The sequence below is a fragment of the Pan paniscus genome, chromosome 15 (genome assembly GCF_029289425.2).
Source record: "Pan paniscus chromosome 15, NHGRI_mPanPan1-v2.0_pri, whole genome shotgun sequence".
In the NCBI taxonomy this organism is placed as follows: Eukaryota; Metazoa; Chordata; class Mammalia; order Primates; family Hominidae; genus Pan; species Pan paniscus.
Genome location: NC_073264.2, coordinates 42,567,343 through 42,583,586, shown reverse-complemented (window position 1 = coordinate 42,583,586; position 16,244 = coordinate 42,567,343).

Here is a 16,244-nt window from a genome sequence, read left to right as displayed (position 1 = left end):
AGTTTGCAGTGAGCCTAGATCACGTCACTGTACTCCAGCCTGGGTGACCGAGTGAGACTTAGTCCGAAAAACAAAAAACAAACAAACAAAAAAAACTCAATTCCTATGAATATACTGATTTAAGGGAGGGAAGACTTTCCCCTATCCTTTAGGGTGCATAACTGAGTCCATGAAATAAACTGACAACAGGCAGATTAATGGGAGAAATTTATACAAATTTATTACTTGCAAGGGGGCATCACAGGAAAGAAAGGTGAATATCCCAAAGCCCAGTGATATCCAGAAGCTCATATGCCCTCTTCATAAGGAAGGGGGAAGAGGGGACTGTGTAAGCAACTTAAGGGAAGGTAAATAATGTTTTGGAAAGATAAATAGGTCCTTAGGAGAAAAGATGATTTTTTGTGACAGTCTTTCTGACCGGGGTGTCAATTTCTCCTCTCCTCTCCTGTGATATGAGTCTCCTGGTTGATGAAACTCCTGGGGAGGAGACTGATGACAATTGAGTTATTTTTGCAGGATCTTTATTCAGATAAGGAGAGCTCAGAGAAAGCCTTACACTGCATCTGCTGTGCCCCAAGTGCCCTCTGGTTAAGTAATCTGTATACAAAAGTAGCATATTTTGAGGTAGCATTTCCTACACTCCTTCATTGTCAAAACATATGTTTTCATTCTGGCCACAGCGAGTAAGTTATCTCCTTCCCAAGAAGGCACATTTTAGTTTCTCAACAGCTTTAGTTTTTTCACAGTTTCTTCCAATACTGGGAATAGAGCAGCTTTTCACTAGATTTGATTAATTGAAAATTCATGTGAAGTTCCTACTAAACTGTAAATGGTTTAGATACTGGGTTTACAATTTTTATTCTTTCACTTAGCAAATATTCATTGAGCCCTTTATTTGTGGTGATAAGGAAGTGGTGATAGTATTTTTAAAAACTGATGGTATTCTTGTTGTCAAGGAACCTATGCCCTAATAATATCAGATACATAAATTTACCTTTAAGTTAACTAGAGTTTTACTGCCTGTAATAGCAAATTATTTAATCAATAAATCTTTCACTATTGAAAACTTTAAAACATAGAAGAAACAATTGTATTAAAAACATTAAAGAGCTAATAAGAAAGACAAGCATCATTTGGTGAAAGTTCAGGAGTAGGTAAAAATCCAGCGAGACAGACATGGCATTTGACAGGACTTTTGCCTTGGGATAATTTGCTGACCTACATCTTGGGGCCTTAGCATAGATTTGAAATCCTTATCAGTCTAAGTAAACAAAAGTTGGATTCCAAGTTTCACCGAGAGTAGGAGTCATGTTTAATTACTCCTATTTGGGCTGTCACTTAGAAGCCTAATCTTTTGGAATAGCACAGGACATGTGTAGTAATCACAGAGACTGCAGCACTTGCTGGTTTTGTGTTGTCTGGTGGCCCAGAATATTGCCCGACCTATACCTGGTAGTGCCTTCAGGTGATAGACAGAAACAAAAATTCTCTTTGGAGAAAATAACCCCATTCTAGTTCTCAAATTATTTTTATAAGTGTTTCTATGTGTCTGTGTGTGCAAATACCTATATGCCAGCACACAATGTTAAACAGACAACATTAAAAAAATAACATAAAAGATAAACATCAGACAATAGCAAAACTCTAATTAGGTCTTCAGATATTTGAATTATCAAAATAGACTCTGAAACAACTATCTCTTGACTTCAAGTAGGTAAAAGGCATTCCAAAAAGTTGAAGTGGAGAACTAGAGTCCATAAAAAATCACATGGCAGGTTAGGAAAAAAAAATCAAGCAGAAATTCTAGAACTACCAATTAAAGTGACTGATATTAGGAATTAACAGAATGGACTCCAGAGCAGATTAGAGATAAATATGCAACACCAACTTTAGTAAACAACTCCAAACCATTTTCCAGGGTGGTTGTACCATGTCACGCTGCTAACAGCAGTGTGGCGAGGTTTATATGCACAGAAATGTGCCCATGTATGTGTCCTAGAAGACATAGAAGAATGTTTATAAGCAGTGTCATTTGTCATAGTTAAGAATTGTAAAAAAAAAAAAATGCAAATGTTAATTAAGATCAGAGATTTTAAAATGTGATATAATCATTACAATATGTTAGATAATGGCAGTGCACAAACTATAGTGTACACAAAGTGGATAAACATTGCAAACATAATTTTAAGTGAAAGACACCAGACATAAAAAAATATACAGTATAATTTAAAAAGCAGGCAGAACTTAACTAGTGTGTTTTGGAATACATATTTCCAGGAAAACTATGAAGAAAAATAAGAAACTATTCACCATAAATGTCAATATAGTGGTTAACTCTAAGGTAAAGGAAGGTCATTTTGATTTTGTAGGCACGTGCAAGGGTGTCCTGGGGTGGGAATGAGTGGGAACCATATTCTATTCCTTAAACTTGGTTGTAGTTAGAGATATCAACTATATACTAACTTATTAATTTGTTCATTTATGTATTATATTATTTTCTTTTTGTCTTTGGCACGTCAAAATGTAAAATACCTAATTCTAACCACTAAGTAATTAATATAATATGATGTAATATTAATATAATATGATATATGTACCGTAATATAAATGTTTAATGGTACCTACTACATAAATATCCCTTGATATATACTTGGACAGAATAAAAGCATAATATTTTTATACATTCTGTATTATCTCTATATTAAAATATTTGAATATTTTTATGATATCCTCCTGAATACCTTCTCTTCTCTTCTGAAGATCGTGGGAAAGTTTTTCATATCCCAAGATTACTGGTGAATAATGCTGTCTATTTCCTACTATGCCTAATGAGTCAAAATTTCTGATAAGGTTATTTAACATTCAAAAAATAGTTATTCATGAAGTGCCTTATTATTCTTATCGCCCCCAAAAAACGTGGACATGCTCCAAGATTTTTATTAGCTGTTGTAACAGTGACCCCAAAATATTGTCTTTACTATGTGATATCTAGGATTATAGGACAGATATCCCCCAAATTACCAAGACACCAAATTTCTCTTCTTTTATGGCTTACTGTTCTTCCAGTTGTTGTCCTTGGCTGAATGTTTAAAGGTTGGTTACTGCCATATTTGTGTTACAGTTAATGGAAAGAAGATAAGAGGAAGTCCAGATCATTCTGTTCTGAATTAATATGAGCCAAATTCTAATCTCAGAATTTTATAATGTTTAGATTGCTGAATGGATAAAAGTGCTCAAAACAAAATTATTTTTTCCAGGATTTTCATTCACTAGCTGACTCACCCAACCACTTCCTAAGTCCAAGCTGCCATTTATTAAGCTCCATACATATTTACAGGTTGCAAATCAGCCTTCTGAGAGACCTATTGAGAAAATATGCAAAAACAACTGGATAAACCTCTATAACTGATAGTTAGCTAGATGCTTAGATGTATTTATTTATGGTAACATCAGATTGTCAAATCAGGAGAGAAATTATACATCATTAATGTAAAACTTAAAATTATTTTAATACATTCAGAAAAAATACGTAACAAGTTAGATTTCTATCTTATACCAAACCAAGTCTAGACATGCTAAAGGTCAAAACGATATGTATGTTATGTATGTTCACTTTTGTGTGTGTCTATGTATATTTACACTTGCACACAATTTAGTATAATTGTAGGTAGAAAGGGTTTTCCTCAGAACAACACACACACACACACACACACACACACACATCCTAATCCAGAAACTATATAGATAGAAATAATATAGACATTTATGACAACTGCTCTAAAATTAAAAACACCACAAATCACCTGAAAGGACAAGCTATAGGCTTTGGAAAAAATGTAAAACACATATGACAAATATTCCATGGAAAATATTTCAGAAGGGCATGGGAATTGTGGGAGAAATCAAAGAGTAGAGAGTTGACAAATAGTCTTAAACATTTTACACTCTCTCTCTCATCTTTCTGTCTTAATTATTAGAAGACCGCTGGTTTTATTTACAGCTTAATGAATCGAATTCAATTTCCTATAATAAGCATATTTTATAGCCTAATGAACAAATATGGTTTCTCACAAAACAACATAATTTACAAGTCTCTTTATTAAGATTAAATTCCTGAGATTTAGCGAAACTTTATTTGAAGATTATTGGTTAGAGTACACCAGCTGATGTAAAAATGTATTCATATGTCAGTAATTTAAAGCAATAGAATTTTATTTTACCCTGGGAAAAAAGTTCAGCATGGATATTCCTTGGTTGTGTGACTTTTTTTTTTTTTGCATGGTAATTCAGAGAGCAAGACTCTTTCCAAGTTGCAACCTTGTCATCCTAAAGGGATGTAAATTTATGACGAGTAATTTGCTTTGTTTAACACAAGAGAATACCATTTAAAAGAGGAATTCTAGTCATGGTAGCAGGAAGCAGAGTTTCTACGGATTTAGGCTTGAGTAAAAGCTTGGGTTCACTTGAGCTCTAGCTGCATATTATCTATCTATCTACCATCTTCTGTTCTCACTAGAATGTAAATGTCTTCTCAATATCTCTTCCTTTTATTTTAGAAGAGAAATTTAACAAGAGCTGTTAAGTGAGCTATGTGTGTGTGTGTGGTGTTTATATATATATGTGTGTGTGTATAACATACATTTATATGTCAACATGATTAGTCTATGATTTTTATACGATTGAAACATACTTATCTAAACTCATAATTTCTAATTACATGAAAAATAAAGCAAAACAATAGATTAAGAATAGGAACATAAGGATGTAAGTATACTGACTCCAACCAAATTTATTCTATCATTATAAGTCAACTATAAAAATATTACTAATTTTTCAGCAGGCAAGTGGGGAAGGTTGCTTTTGAGCAAATCTTTATTTTCTTACAAAAAAACTCCAGTAGCTCTCTTTGTTATACAAGTGTAAACATAGTAGATATCTATAGTCCTGGACAAATACACCTTTTGTCTTGTGGAACTATGCAGAGCTGAGGTTTTTCTTACTCTGTAGGGATCTGGAAAAGGGAACAGACTGATTTGTAACTGAGTGCTTGTTTGTGTACTAGTTAAGCACGTGGTTTCCAAAGTCAAGAGCTTAGCTAATTCTCGATTCTGTCTCTTACTAGCTGTGTGAATTGGAGTCAAATTTTCCATGCCTCAGTTTCTTCATTTGAAAATAAATAAACTAACAAATGAGGCAATACCTATAAAATACTAAGAATAAGATCTGGTATATAGTAGTGCTCAATAAATTTTGGCTCTGTTATGCTGTTATTTTATAGAAGTCTAGGATTTTCTCTTGTGGCATGACATTTTTTGAAAGATAGGCCACAAATTCTTGTTTTATAATAGGTCACATTAGGGGGATATGTTAGAATGAATAATGATGGTTTGATCAATGTCTAGTGATAAGGGCAATAAAACCTCAGAAGAAAGGGTGAGTCTAGTCTGTGGCACTGGTTTAAAACAAAGACATAAGAGTTTATTTATATCATAGGGTTGCCCTCATACAGAGTAGATCCTGGAATCTCCATGCCAAGCGAACTTGCCACAGTGGGACACCATACAGGCAGGCATATGTGAAATAAAAACTGTTTTAAACTTGTCCATCAACATGGGGCACTGCTGCAACCTGGGTAGGGAGGGAGCTAGATATGCAGCTAAACATATACTTGTTTGTAAATCTAGGATTGACCATATAGCAGTAAGAAAGAAGATCACCAGCCCTCATGAAAACAAAAGGCTGCAACTTACTCTCTCTTCTATTTACAAACAAATTTAACTGCAATTGGGTCTAGTAAGCCCGTTAATATAATATGATGAGACATCAAAAAGTGATACAAGATTTCTAGCTAGCACACTTGAAACACAAACAATGCTATATGTGTAATAATAAACTATAAAATTATATGAAGAAACATCTATATTATATTAAATAATATAAAATTATATGAAAATAGAAATGTATATTATATAAAATATAATAAATTACATATAACATACTATATTTCAGATTTGTACTGTGAGTTAATAAACAGGCTTATCAATTATGTATCTCATTATGCAAATATCAAGAGTTATTTATAAAGTAGCTGTTCAATAATAAGAATAATATGGATAACATTACATCAGAGGGTCAAGTGCAGGGAGTAGAAGGATATTGAGCCATCCTACTTGGAATGACAGTATTTGTAAGACAATATATTAACCAATATGTGTTATGGAAAGAGTAACAGTAAATTCCTAATATTTCTAAAACACCGGACACTAAGCAGTAAGTAAATGTCCAAGCACAGGAAGTAAAGGAAGTGTAAAAGAACAGATAAAGCAAGATGACAGAAATAAGACACACTGTTTATTATAAAAGTTAATGCTTATATTATTAGAAAGGGCAAGTAGATAAGAACAAAGAAAAAAGCAAATGCATATTTTTTAAAAAACTGAATATTCAGCTAAAGTTGCTAAAGTATAACAAAATATGTAAAAAGAAACAGGAGAAATAAGCTGATAAAAATGAATTAATGAATTAGAAATTATTATAGCATAAATTTGATAAATTCAAATAGTAGTATATAAATCATTTAAAATAGCCAAGTTACTGTTAAACTTATTTAAGGAAAAAGGAATCATTAAGTTGATAATACCATAATTATGGATGAGGTAAAAACTAATAAACTATGTGCCACATATAAGCTCTGAAGATAAAATGATTATCAAAATGTAGTGTATATCTTACACTCAGGTAATTTAGAATTTATAAAAAGAAGAAAATAATAATAACAAAAATATTAATTGTACATATTGCAAATTATGAAAAGTACCCTAAAAATAGAATCCTCTCATGAAGAGTATTAGGCTGTATCAGATTTACACAGGTAGTAAATGCAAGGCTATCTGAGGAGGAAATATTTAACCTAATACCTAAAGGTGAAGAAGGAGATTAAGATCACAGACAAAGGCCCTGAAATTGGCCGAAAATTGTAATGTTTAGTAGGAAACATGAAGGTCAGTGTGGCAGAAGCATAGGCCATGCTTGTTTCTTTAATGAATTTGAACAGATTCAAGATCATTTTTATAATAATCATTATCCACAGATTTTGATACTAGCATATTTCTCATGTGTATGAAAAACAAAAATTTACACTAGAGATTACATATGATTAGGGTATCCCCACTGGGGTTTATTTTGCATGTGAACTTCATCTATCATACGTGTTTTAGTAATAAAAAAGTAGGGAGTAGAAAACCATTGCTCCAGTTATGTCTTCCATTTTCTGCCCATACTTTTAAAGCAGAGAGTTCTAACATTTTGTCTCAGTACTCCTTTATACTCTTAACAAATTATACTGAGAATCACTGAATACGTCTTCTATAATTATTTCTATGTCAAATCCACTTTTCTACATAGAATGCAGTTTTTTTCTGCAACTGGGTATTTTAATATTTTTCTCTGGAATTTCAGTTTAAAGCCCTGCTGATCAAGTCAAAATCTCTTTTATAGTAAAAATTTCCTATACCTTTTTCTGATGGGCACTGTTTTTTATTTTTTGCTATCAAATTCAGTTATTTTTTTAATTTAAATTTTTATTTTTATTTTTATTTTACTTTATTTTGTTTTTGAGATGGAGTCTTGCTCTTGTAGCTTAGGCTGGAGTGCAGTGACATGATCTCGGCTCACGGCAACCTCTGCCTCCTGGGTTCAAGCGATTCTCCTGCCTCAACCTCCCCAGTAGCTGGGATTACAGGCGCCCACCACCGCGCCCAGCTAATTGTGTTTTTAGTAGAGACGGGGTTTCGCCATGTCGGCCAGGCTGGTCTTTAACTCCTGACCTCAGGTGATCCACCCTCCTCGGACCCCCAGAGTGTTGGGATTACAGGCGTGAGCCACTGCACTCAGTGCAAATACAGTTATTTTATTCCACTGGATAACCTACTGTTTATTATCCACTTATCATGGTACTCAGTTGCAAGGAAAAATGAACTCTTGGCCTAAATTTCAGTTTAGTGTATATAAAATTCTACTTACTTGAAAGGGATATTATGGTTATTCTGTCTCTGGTCACTGGTTACCAAGTAAATCAACAAAATTGGTATCACAGTTTTTATGAGTCTCAGAAGGGTCTCCATTACTTTGAGACACACATGAGGAAAATCATGTTTGTTACAGATAGATGTCATGTACTCACATGGCTGCCTTTGTACTTCAGAACAGGGAGTCACCGATTACCACTGATATTTGGGGTTAGAAATCAAATATCTGCAATCAGCTCTTTTCCTTGAATTTATATACAGCTTTATAGAACACTTTGTATTGCTTCTTCCCATGACTCAGAGTTACTTTTCATGGAGTAAGTGTTAAAACCATTGTCTTAATTCAAGAGTTTAGGATTTTCTTTTTCTTGTTTCCTCATCTGGGCTAATTTTTTTCTCTGGTCTGAACTTTTCTGGCTTCATTTCTAGGTAATGTCTTGCATTATATTTGACAACCATATTTTAGAGCTGTGCTCCTTGAATCTTTTCACTAATTCTAGTAGGAAAACTACTTTACAATTATAGTCCATATACTTACTGACTTGCTTAAGAAGGAAGCCAAGCATGTTTGTGACCAGCAAGGCACTGGGAGAATTCCAAATAATATGAGCAGAGCAGCTGTTAGTGCTCATTTGAAATAGATCTATCCATGCATCTAATAAGAAATTCTTCTATATGTTTTCATTAACCAAAACCATTTTCTGCCTTTCCATAGGCATGATGCTTTTCTAAATGAACTATTTCTACTAATACCACAAATGTGAATAAATCACAGTCATTTGTCTCAGTGATTTTTCAACGTAAACTCATTTTAGTAAAAAATATAATACTGAAAGACCCTTGACCTCATTCTCAATGAGCCATTCATGTCTTTATTTTTTTCCAACCATAATAGAGAAGTATATTTTAAGTATGTTCATATCTGTAGAACTCACATTACATAATAATAGTATTTTCCATATATAAAATAGAACCTGCAGAGTTCCATAGGACATTTGTAATAAAATTATTTTTATATCTGAGTTATTATTAGTAATTAGCCATTAGTCATATAAATGTTTATATGTCTTTTATCTATACTTATGTCTTTTTCATGGGTTTATCTTTATAGGGTAGCTTGTACTTGTGACTGAAGGGAAATAAGGAATGCTTAATCTTGTAGTACTTTTAGTATTTGTTGAACCAGATAGTAATTATGATATAGTGGACAGAACATGACATTTGAGGTTATCAAAGTTGGATTCGAACCCTGGTTTTCTCCTTTATAAATATCTTAGTGATGTGTTTTTTATTATATGATGTATTATTACTTGGCTTTTGAAGTTTTGAGTATTTATCACTTTGATAAAATTTTTTTTTATTTTAAGAAAATATGTTTTTATGTTCTAGAGGCATATATATTCTTTTCATAAATTGTTGCAATGATAACCATCAAACAAAGCAACTATAACTTATTTCCTTAATCATGGGTTTGCTTGCTCTTGGTTTATATGTATGTACATAAACTTTTTTATATATTTATAATTTTAGGTATTTTTCCTATGGACAAATGCATAATCTTAAAGTATACACATTTATGAGTACTGAAATATGTATACATCTGTGTAACCATCACACAAATGAAATTATAGAACATTTTAATCATGCCTTAAAATTTTATTTTTCCTCTTTTAAGTGAAAAAGACTATGTTAGAGAAGTATTTTTTAATCAAGAAATACTATGGAATCTTATGCAGTTCATCAAGACCTTTAACAATAGCTCAGGTGTGCCTTTTCACCATTGTTTTTCAGTCTTTTCTTCCATATGCCATAATCCTATTGAAAGAGACAAATGTAATCTACCCTTAAATTTACTTCCTTTTCTTAATGCTGTTCACTTTTTTTCAAAACACTAATTTTTTTCTGCTCTCATTTCTGCCAATCAAAATAATATTATTATTTCAAGACTTATCTCAAACTTCAGTTCCTACATAAAGACTTTCTGGATCCTTGATTGGCTTCTTCTATGAATGCCTGTAGACCTCATCCAAGACACTCTATTTCAAGTATAAAAAACAAAGTTATTAAAATGTCAATAAGTTTCTTCATTGGTGTTCTTCTGCCCAACCTGTACTTGTGGTTTTACAAGTGTGTTTCTGTTTTTTCTAAATTTGAGGCATTTCTTATGTCATTCTTGCTGCCTGAAATTCTTGTTATTCCTCGTTGCCTTTGTCTAGCATTTCCAACTCATCCTTAAACATCCCTTTCCCTGGGAAAGACTTCTATGGCCCTCGATGGACCTAGACTGGTTTTTAGGTGTTCTTCCTATCATTCACTTAGCTCTTTCTGCTTACTTAGAATAAAGAACTTCATCCGAGCATTTGCCACATTACTTTGTACTTTCTGATTTATCTGGCTGTCTCCTCTACCATAATATAAGCTTTTCTAGGAAAAAAAAAATTGTCCAACTTACTGTTGATGCTTCAGAACCTGGTATAATTCTGGGTGCATTGCATACACTGTACATACATTGCATGTTGTATATGCACTCAGTGTGCATTTTTAAATAAAAGATTAATTACTATTTAATAAAGTGAGGATATGTTTGTATTCTTATTTGAGGCATATCTTTATTTGCTATATTGTATGTTCCTTGAAGTTAAGAATTTTCTTGAAATCTTAATTTATTATTAAGTTAACAGTACCTAACCTAGTGTTCAATTTATGTTTTTTGAATTTAATTTGTGTTCAAGGTACTTATTTAATGATAATTGAAATGAAATTTAATGTATGGCAAATTATCTATCAAATATGCCTATTAATTTATTTATTCTTATTTAGTTTTTACCACCCTCTTCACATATCCTGGACAGAATGTCAGATTAAATTAGTTTATCACTCACAGAATATAAAAGCTTTAATAAATCGTATATCCTGAAATCTACTTAGTAATTAAACCGTTCTAGAGTTTCAAAGTATCTGTATAACGATTCCATAGCACAAATATCCAATGCATGGTGTGTGTGTTTATGTAAGTGTGTGTATATGTGGATGGATGGATCGATAGATGATAGATAGATAGATAGATAGATATGTACACAGACACACTATAAAAATTAGAACTACAAAACTCTATTATCTTCACGAAACAGTAAGAGAAAAATGATTCTAGGAGAAAAATCCTCTGAAAAGAAATTACATAACAGCAATGCCACTCCTGAGAATCTTACAAATTCTAACAGTTATCATGTTCATTTTTGCTAGTGCCATCAACTAACAATGTAAAGCAAAAATATTCAGCCTTATTTCAACTTCTGGAAGAAGAGAAAAGCAAAAATCTTGATGCTAATATATTCCATAAGAACTTTTATCAAACAAGATCTTTTATGAAGATGGCAACTGTGCATCTATATTTATATATTATAAAAGATTTTACAAGCTATAGATAAATATATGTTTTGGTCGATAGGTAAAAACAGGTAATTCCTGTTCACAGTCATGTATTAATCTTTCTCTGCAACTAGAAAACAATCTAGTAAAATATACATTCTGTGTTAACTTCCTCTGTTGAAAACCATCAACAATCTCCAAAATTATTGTGATAGGATTCCTCTGGAAAGGTTTCTGCTGAGTGACTTGGTTTTTCATTTGGAAAAATAATAATCCACAAACTTTAAGCAAGGCTGCGTCACAATGCATTTGGTAAGTAACATGATCAAAATATTTGCCCTAGTAAGAGGCGTTTCTTTTTTGCCTCCCGGAACTGAGTCAGGGATCAGTGAACTCTATGATCGCTCCAGTATATTTAAAGCTGTTCATTCAAAAGAATAAGTAGCAAAGGTTGCTTAAAGGATCAGTATGGCTGCCTAGAATTCGATTGTGACATGTAAGAAGCCTTAACACGGCTTTTTTGCCACACTGAAATTATTTTCAATACCATTAAATGATGAATCTAACAAACAATGATAGAATTATCGGATTATTATATTGGTGAGTCATATGAATAATTGAAACCCTCAAACCTGATATAGATGTTTAGCTTTTTTTCTTGACTAATGGGAAATATTAGAGATGAAGTGAGTGTTGGGGCATGCAGGTGGACACATAAATTGATTATTAAATAAATTGGAATTTTTTATTGAGGTATGTTAAAAACACAGTTAAATTCATAGATTTTAAGTGCATAGTTTGATCAGCTTTCACAGATATAAACAGCCATGTAACCATAATCCAAAGGTCAAGACATAGAACATTTCTCTTATCTTGACATTCTCCTGTCTTGTTCTGGTGACCATTACACTCCAAGGACCCAAGCCATTATTTTCAGGACAATGAATTTCTTAAACTACATGTAAATTGAATCATACTAAATACTTGTGTGTGTGCCTGACTTATGTTGCACAACACAATGTTTTGAGATTTATACATTGTATTAGTCTGTTTTCATACTGCTATAAAGAACTCCCTGAAATTGGGTAATGTATAAACAAAAGAGGTTTAATTGACTCACCGTTATGCATGGCTGGGGGGCCTCAGGAAACTTTCAATCACTGTATAAGGCAAATGAAAAGCAAGGCATGTTTAACATGGCAGCAATAGAGAGAGCAAGTGGGTAAGTGCCACACTTTAAAACCCTCAGATCTCATGAGAACTCACATGCTGTCATGAGAACAGCATGGGAACAACCCCCCCTCCCATGATCCAATCACCTCCCACCAGTTCCCTCCCTAACGGGATTACAGTTTGAGATGAGATTTGGGTGGGGACACAGAGCCATGCTATATCATAAGTATTGTTGCCGTATCAGAAATTTTATCTTTGTACGTAGAATATTATCCTATTATGTAAAGATAAAACCCTTTATTTAATCATTCTCTTTATTGTTATTTGGATTGGTTCTAGTTTTGGCTAATACAAATAATGATGATTTCAATGCTCTTATACAGATGTGTTTGTGGGAATGCTTTCATTTTCACTTAGTAAATAACTATGAGGGGAATTTCTGGACAAATGAAGTAATCTGGAATTCAATTAGATTTTCTTAAAGTGTCACATACATTGAAACTCTTTAAGTAACCAGCTTTGTTATATGTTAATATCTGTATTGGAATCTGAGAGAATCACATATTTGTTGACGTTACTGAGGTAGTTTTATGGGAAAGCTTCTTCAGAGTGATTATAATTTAGAAATATTAGGTAAAATTATAGCTCATGTCAATGATCAGAGAGTTGACTTTGGGTAAAGCCAAGTATTTATTTATAATAACATGCAATTTGTTTCCAGATAGTGGTAGGTTAACATACTTAATATATACTATTTAGAAGCTCTCTGACATTGCTCAATCCACTTCAACTCTCTAAGCTTCAGTTTCATTTTGTAAAAAATGATTAAAATAATGATAACATCTACAGTGCAAGGTTATTATAGCATATGTAATGAGTATGCTATTTTCTCCTTCTCCAAGTTGTAAGTTGTATTCTGGTGAAAAGGAATGACAGGGACAGCCCCTTTTAAACAAACTGCATGAAAGTTTATCAAATGACTTAAAAAGACAGGTGTGTGGTCAGTCACATTCCTCATGAAGGCTTGTGAGCCTGTTCTTCTGCATAACTTCAAAGTAACAGATCAAGTAATTTTATTTGGGAAGACAAGCAATAATATCTAACCCAATGGTCCAACTGAATGTTTGCTAATCACGTGCTATACCGAATATAGGGAAAAAGCACAGAGATATAAACTCTGTACTACAACAAACCTATGATACACAGGTAATTACAGGTGCATATGAAATCATTTAAGCTTTGCAATTAAATGTAAAGATTTAAGTACAGTTCATTTAAAGTGTAAATAATTTTAAAAAAACACTAGGTTGGCTTTACTTAACCATAGAGGTTTATCCTGCTCTTAAATAAAAGTTTTATTTTGATAACGACTTAAATCTTTTTCCAATAGTCTTCTAATGAGAATGTTGTGCTGAAAGTACATGAATTTGAAATAGAAATTTTTATTGTATAAATTATACAGCTGGACTTATATATTGTTATTTACTTTAATACATGTTAAAAATAAAAATTGTTCCTTTTATTTCTTATTACCAGAAACTCCTTATGGGATTAGCAATTCCACAACTGCCTATATTTTTATTTAAAACCAGATATATAACAATAGTAAGAAATTCATACAGTGAGACAAAAATAAAAATTGATCTTATTTATTTTTTTTTATTGTAAGGCGATTTTACTCTTTTGAGGTTACAAATCCAGCTTTCTGATTCCTTGCTCAAATTATTCTGATAGGAAAAAAAGCTATGCCGTGAAGATAACCTAGATATCATCACTCATGGTAGCTCTACCTGACTTCTGGGAGCTCTACCTGACTTCTGGGAGCTCAGAAAATCCTGTTAGCAAATGTATGCTTCAAATATTTTCTGTTTCCTCTTTCTAAATGAGGACTCGGAAACATTATGCCACTGGGGTGTTGAGACAATGTTTCCCAACGCATTTTAGAGTCTTAAATCTGAAAACTTCATAGACAGAAAAATGATTTTGTATAACCACAGCTTTAATGCTTTTATTTCTAGGAGAAAGCACCAAATTATTATTCTTTCACCAATAACTAAATATTTTCTTTTACATTTTCAATGCATGGTCCATGAGGACAAAGACGATTGAACACAATTATAAAGGAAGCAGACTTTTCTGTTGGCAACCAAAAAGAATGGGTCCTTTTTCCTATTTATTTTTATTTAATCTATGAGACTGATGGCTCCCTAGTGAGATGATAATATGAAGTCAGCAATCAGGTCAATATTTTAATATCCCTTACATGTCATATTAGGTTCCTACATGGCATTCCCTTGTGTCAGGTTGAAGACAAAATGACGAAAAGTCTTTTGGAGCATAATTTTTGAATGTTGATTAATTAATTCAGACATATCAGAGGCTCCAAGATGATTCAAAAATACAGTCAACAAGAAAATATGTTTTCTAGAGATGTTAAGTGATACCACCTGGCACTGTGTTGGATATAGAATTATACAGCTATGCTTATTGCATTTGGTGATTATAGATATTACCAAAGGAACTTTCAGATGTTTGTCCAATATGACCAACTCAAACGTGGACAATAAACTTAATAAAAGGCTAGAAGATTTCTGATTCTCAACTTGCTTTGTTTTCATGAATGTTATCCTCATTTTATTCATGATTAATTACCATCAGCAACTTTTAGTGAACTAATGGCATTACAGGACCAGCCTTTGATGTGTCATTTTCATGTACTTTTTTCCACTGTAACTGTCTAAGTTTCATCTTTCCAGGCAACTTAGCAAAACAAGTTGTTGATCTTTATGCATTATGAAATTGGATGATAAAAATGCCCAAATACAGGAGAATCTGATAGAATGTACTGCTTTATCATTGTTTTTGTGTTCTTCTTCTTTCAGGTATTGATGACAACGTAAACCTTTGCCCTGTTACTAATCCAAGATTTAGAGTCAGCATGTAAAATTCAAAATAATTACAGTGATACATCTTTGATGTGAGTAGTATGTAATCTTTTACTTATGCTTGATTGTATTAAATCTTATAATGCATGCAGTCAAGAATGGCGTTGTGTAAGATACAGATTGTTGGCCATAATAAAAAATAAAATATTGTATTCCACTTTTTAAAAACGTGATTGCTCTCCAAAATTATCCAAGACTTAATCAAGAAGAGCTTAAAAATATTATATAAAATTTCCAATGCAAATAATGTAATAGATATTATGATGTTATTAAAGGAGGAATGTCTATAAAGTCCAAAAATCAAATTAGAATATATTAATAATTACATATAGGAAAAAGAAGAATTCATTATATTCTACAAAATACAAAGTACATAAAACTCTAGGTTAAGAAAAAATTAGATAAATTCATAGCTCTTTTAGTTTTATTATATTGAATAAATTGCATAGCAGACACTTTACTAAAAGGGAATGATATAGCAGTGTTTGAGTAAAACTGTTTGCATCATTGAATTATTGAATTATTGTTTAAGACAGAAATCACAGTGAAGGAAAGATGAAAATGGAGAAGATAAAAGATTTCTAGCGGGATTATCTGTTGATCAGTACACAAAAGAGAGAGCTGCTAGCACTATTTTATTTGAATGGGGTGTCATGATATGAAATGTGTATAGCTGAGATAATTTGGCAAATGTTACAATAAAACTTTGCAGCTGACTCTGATTTTACTG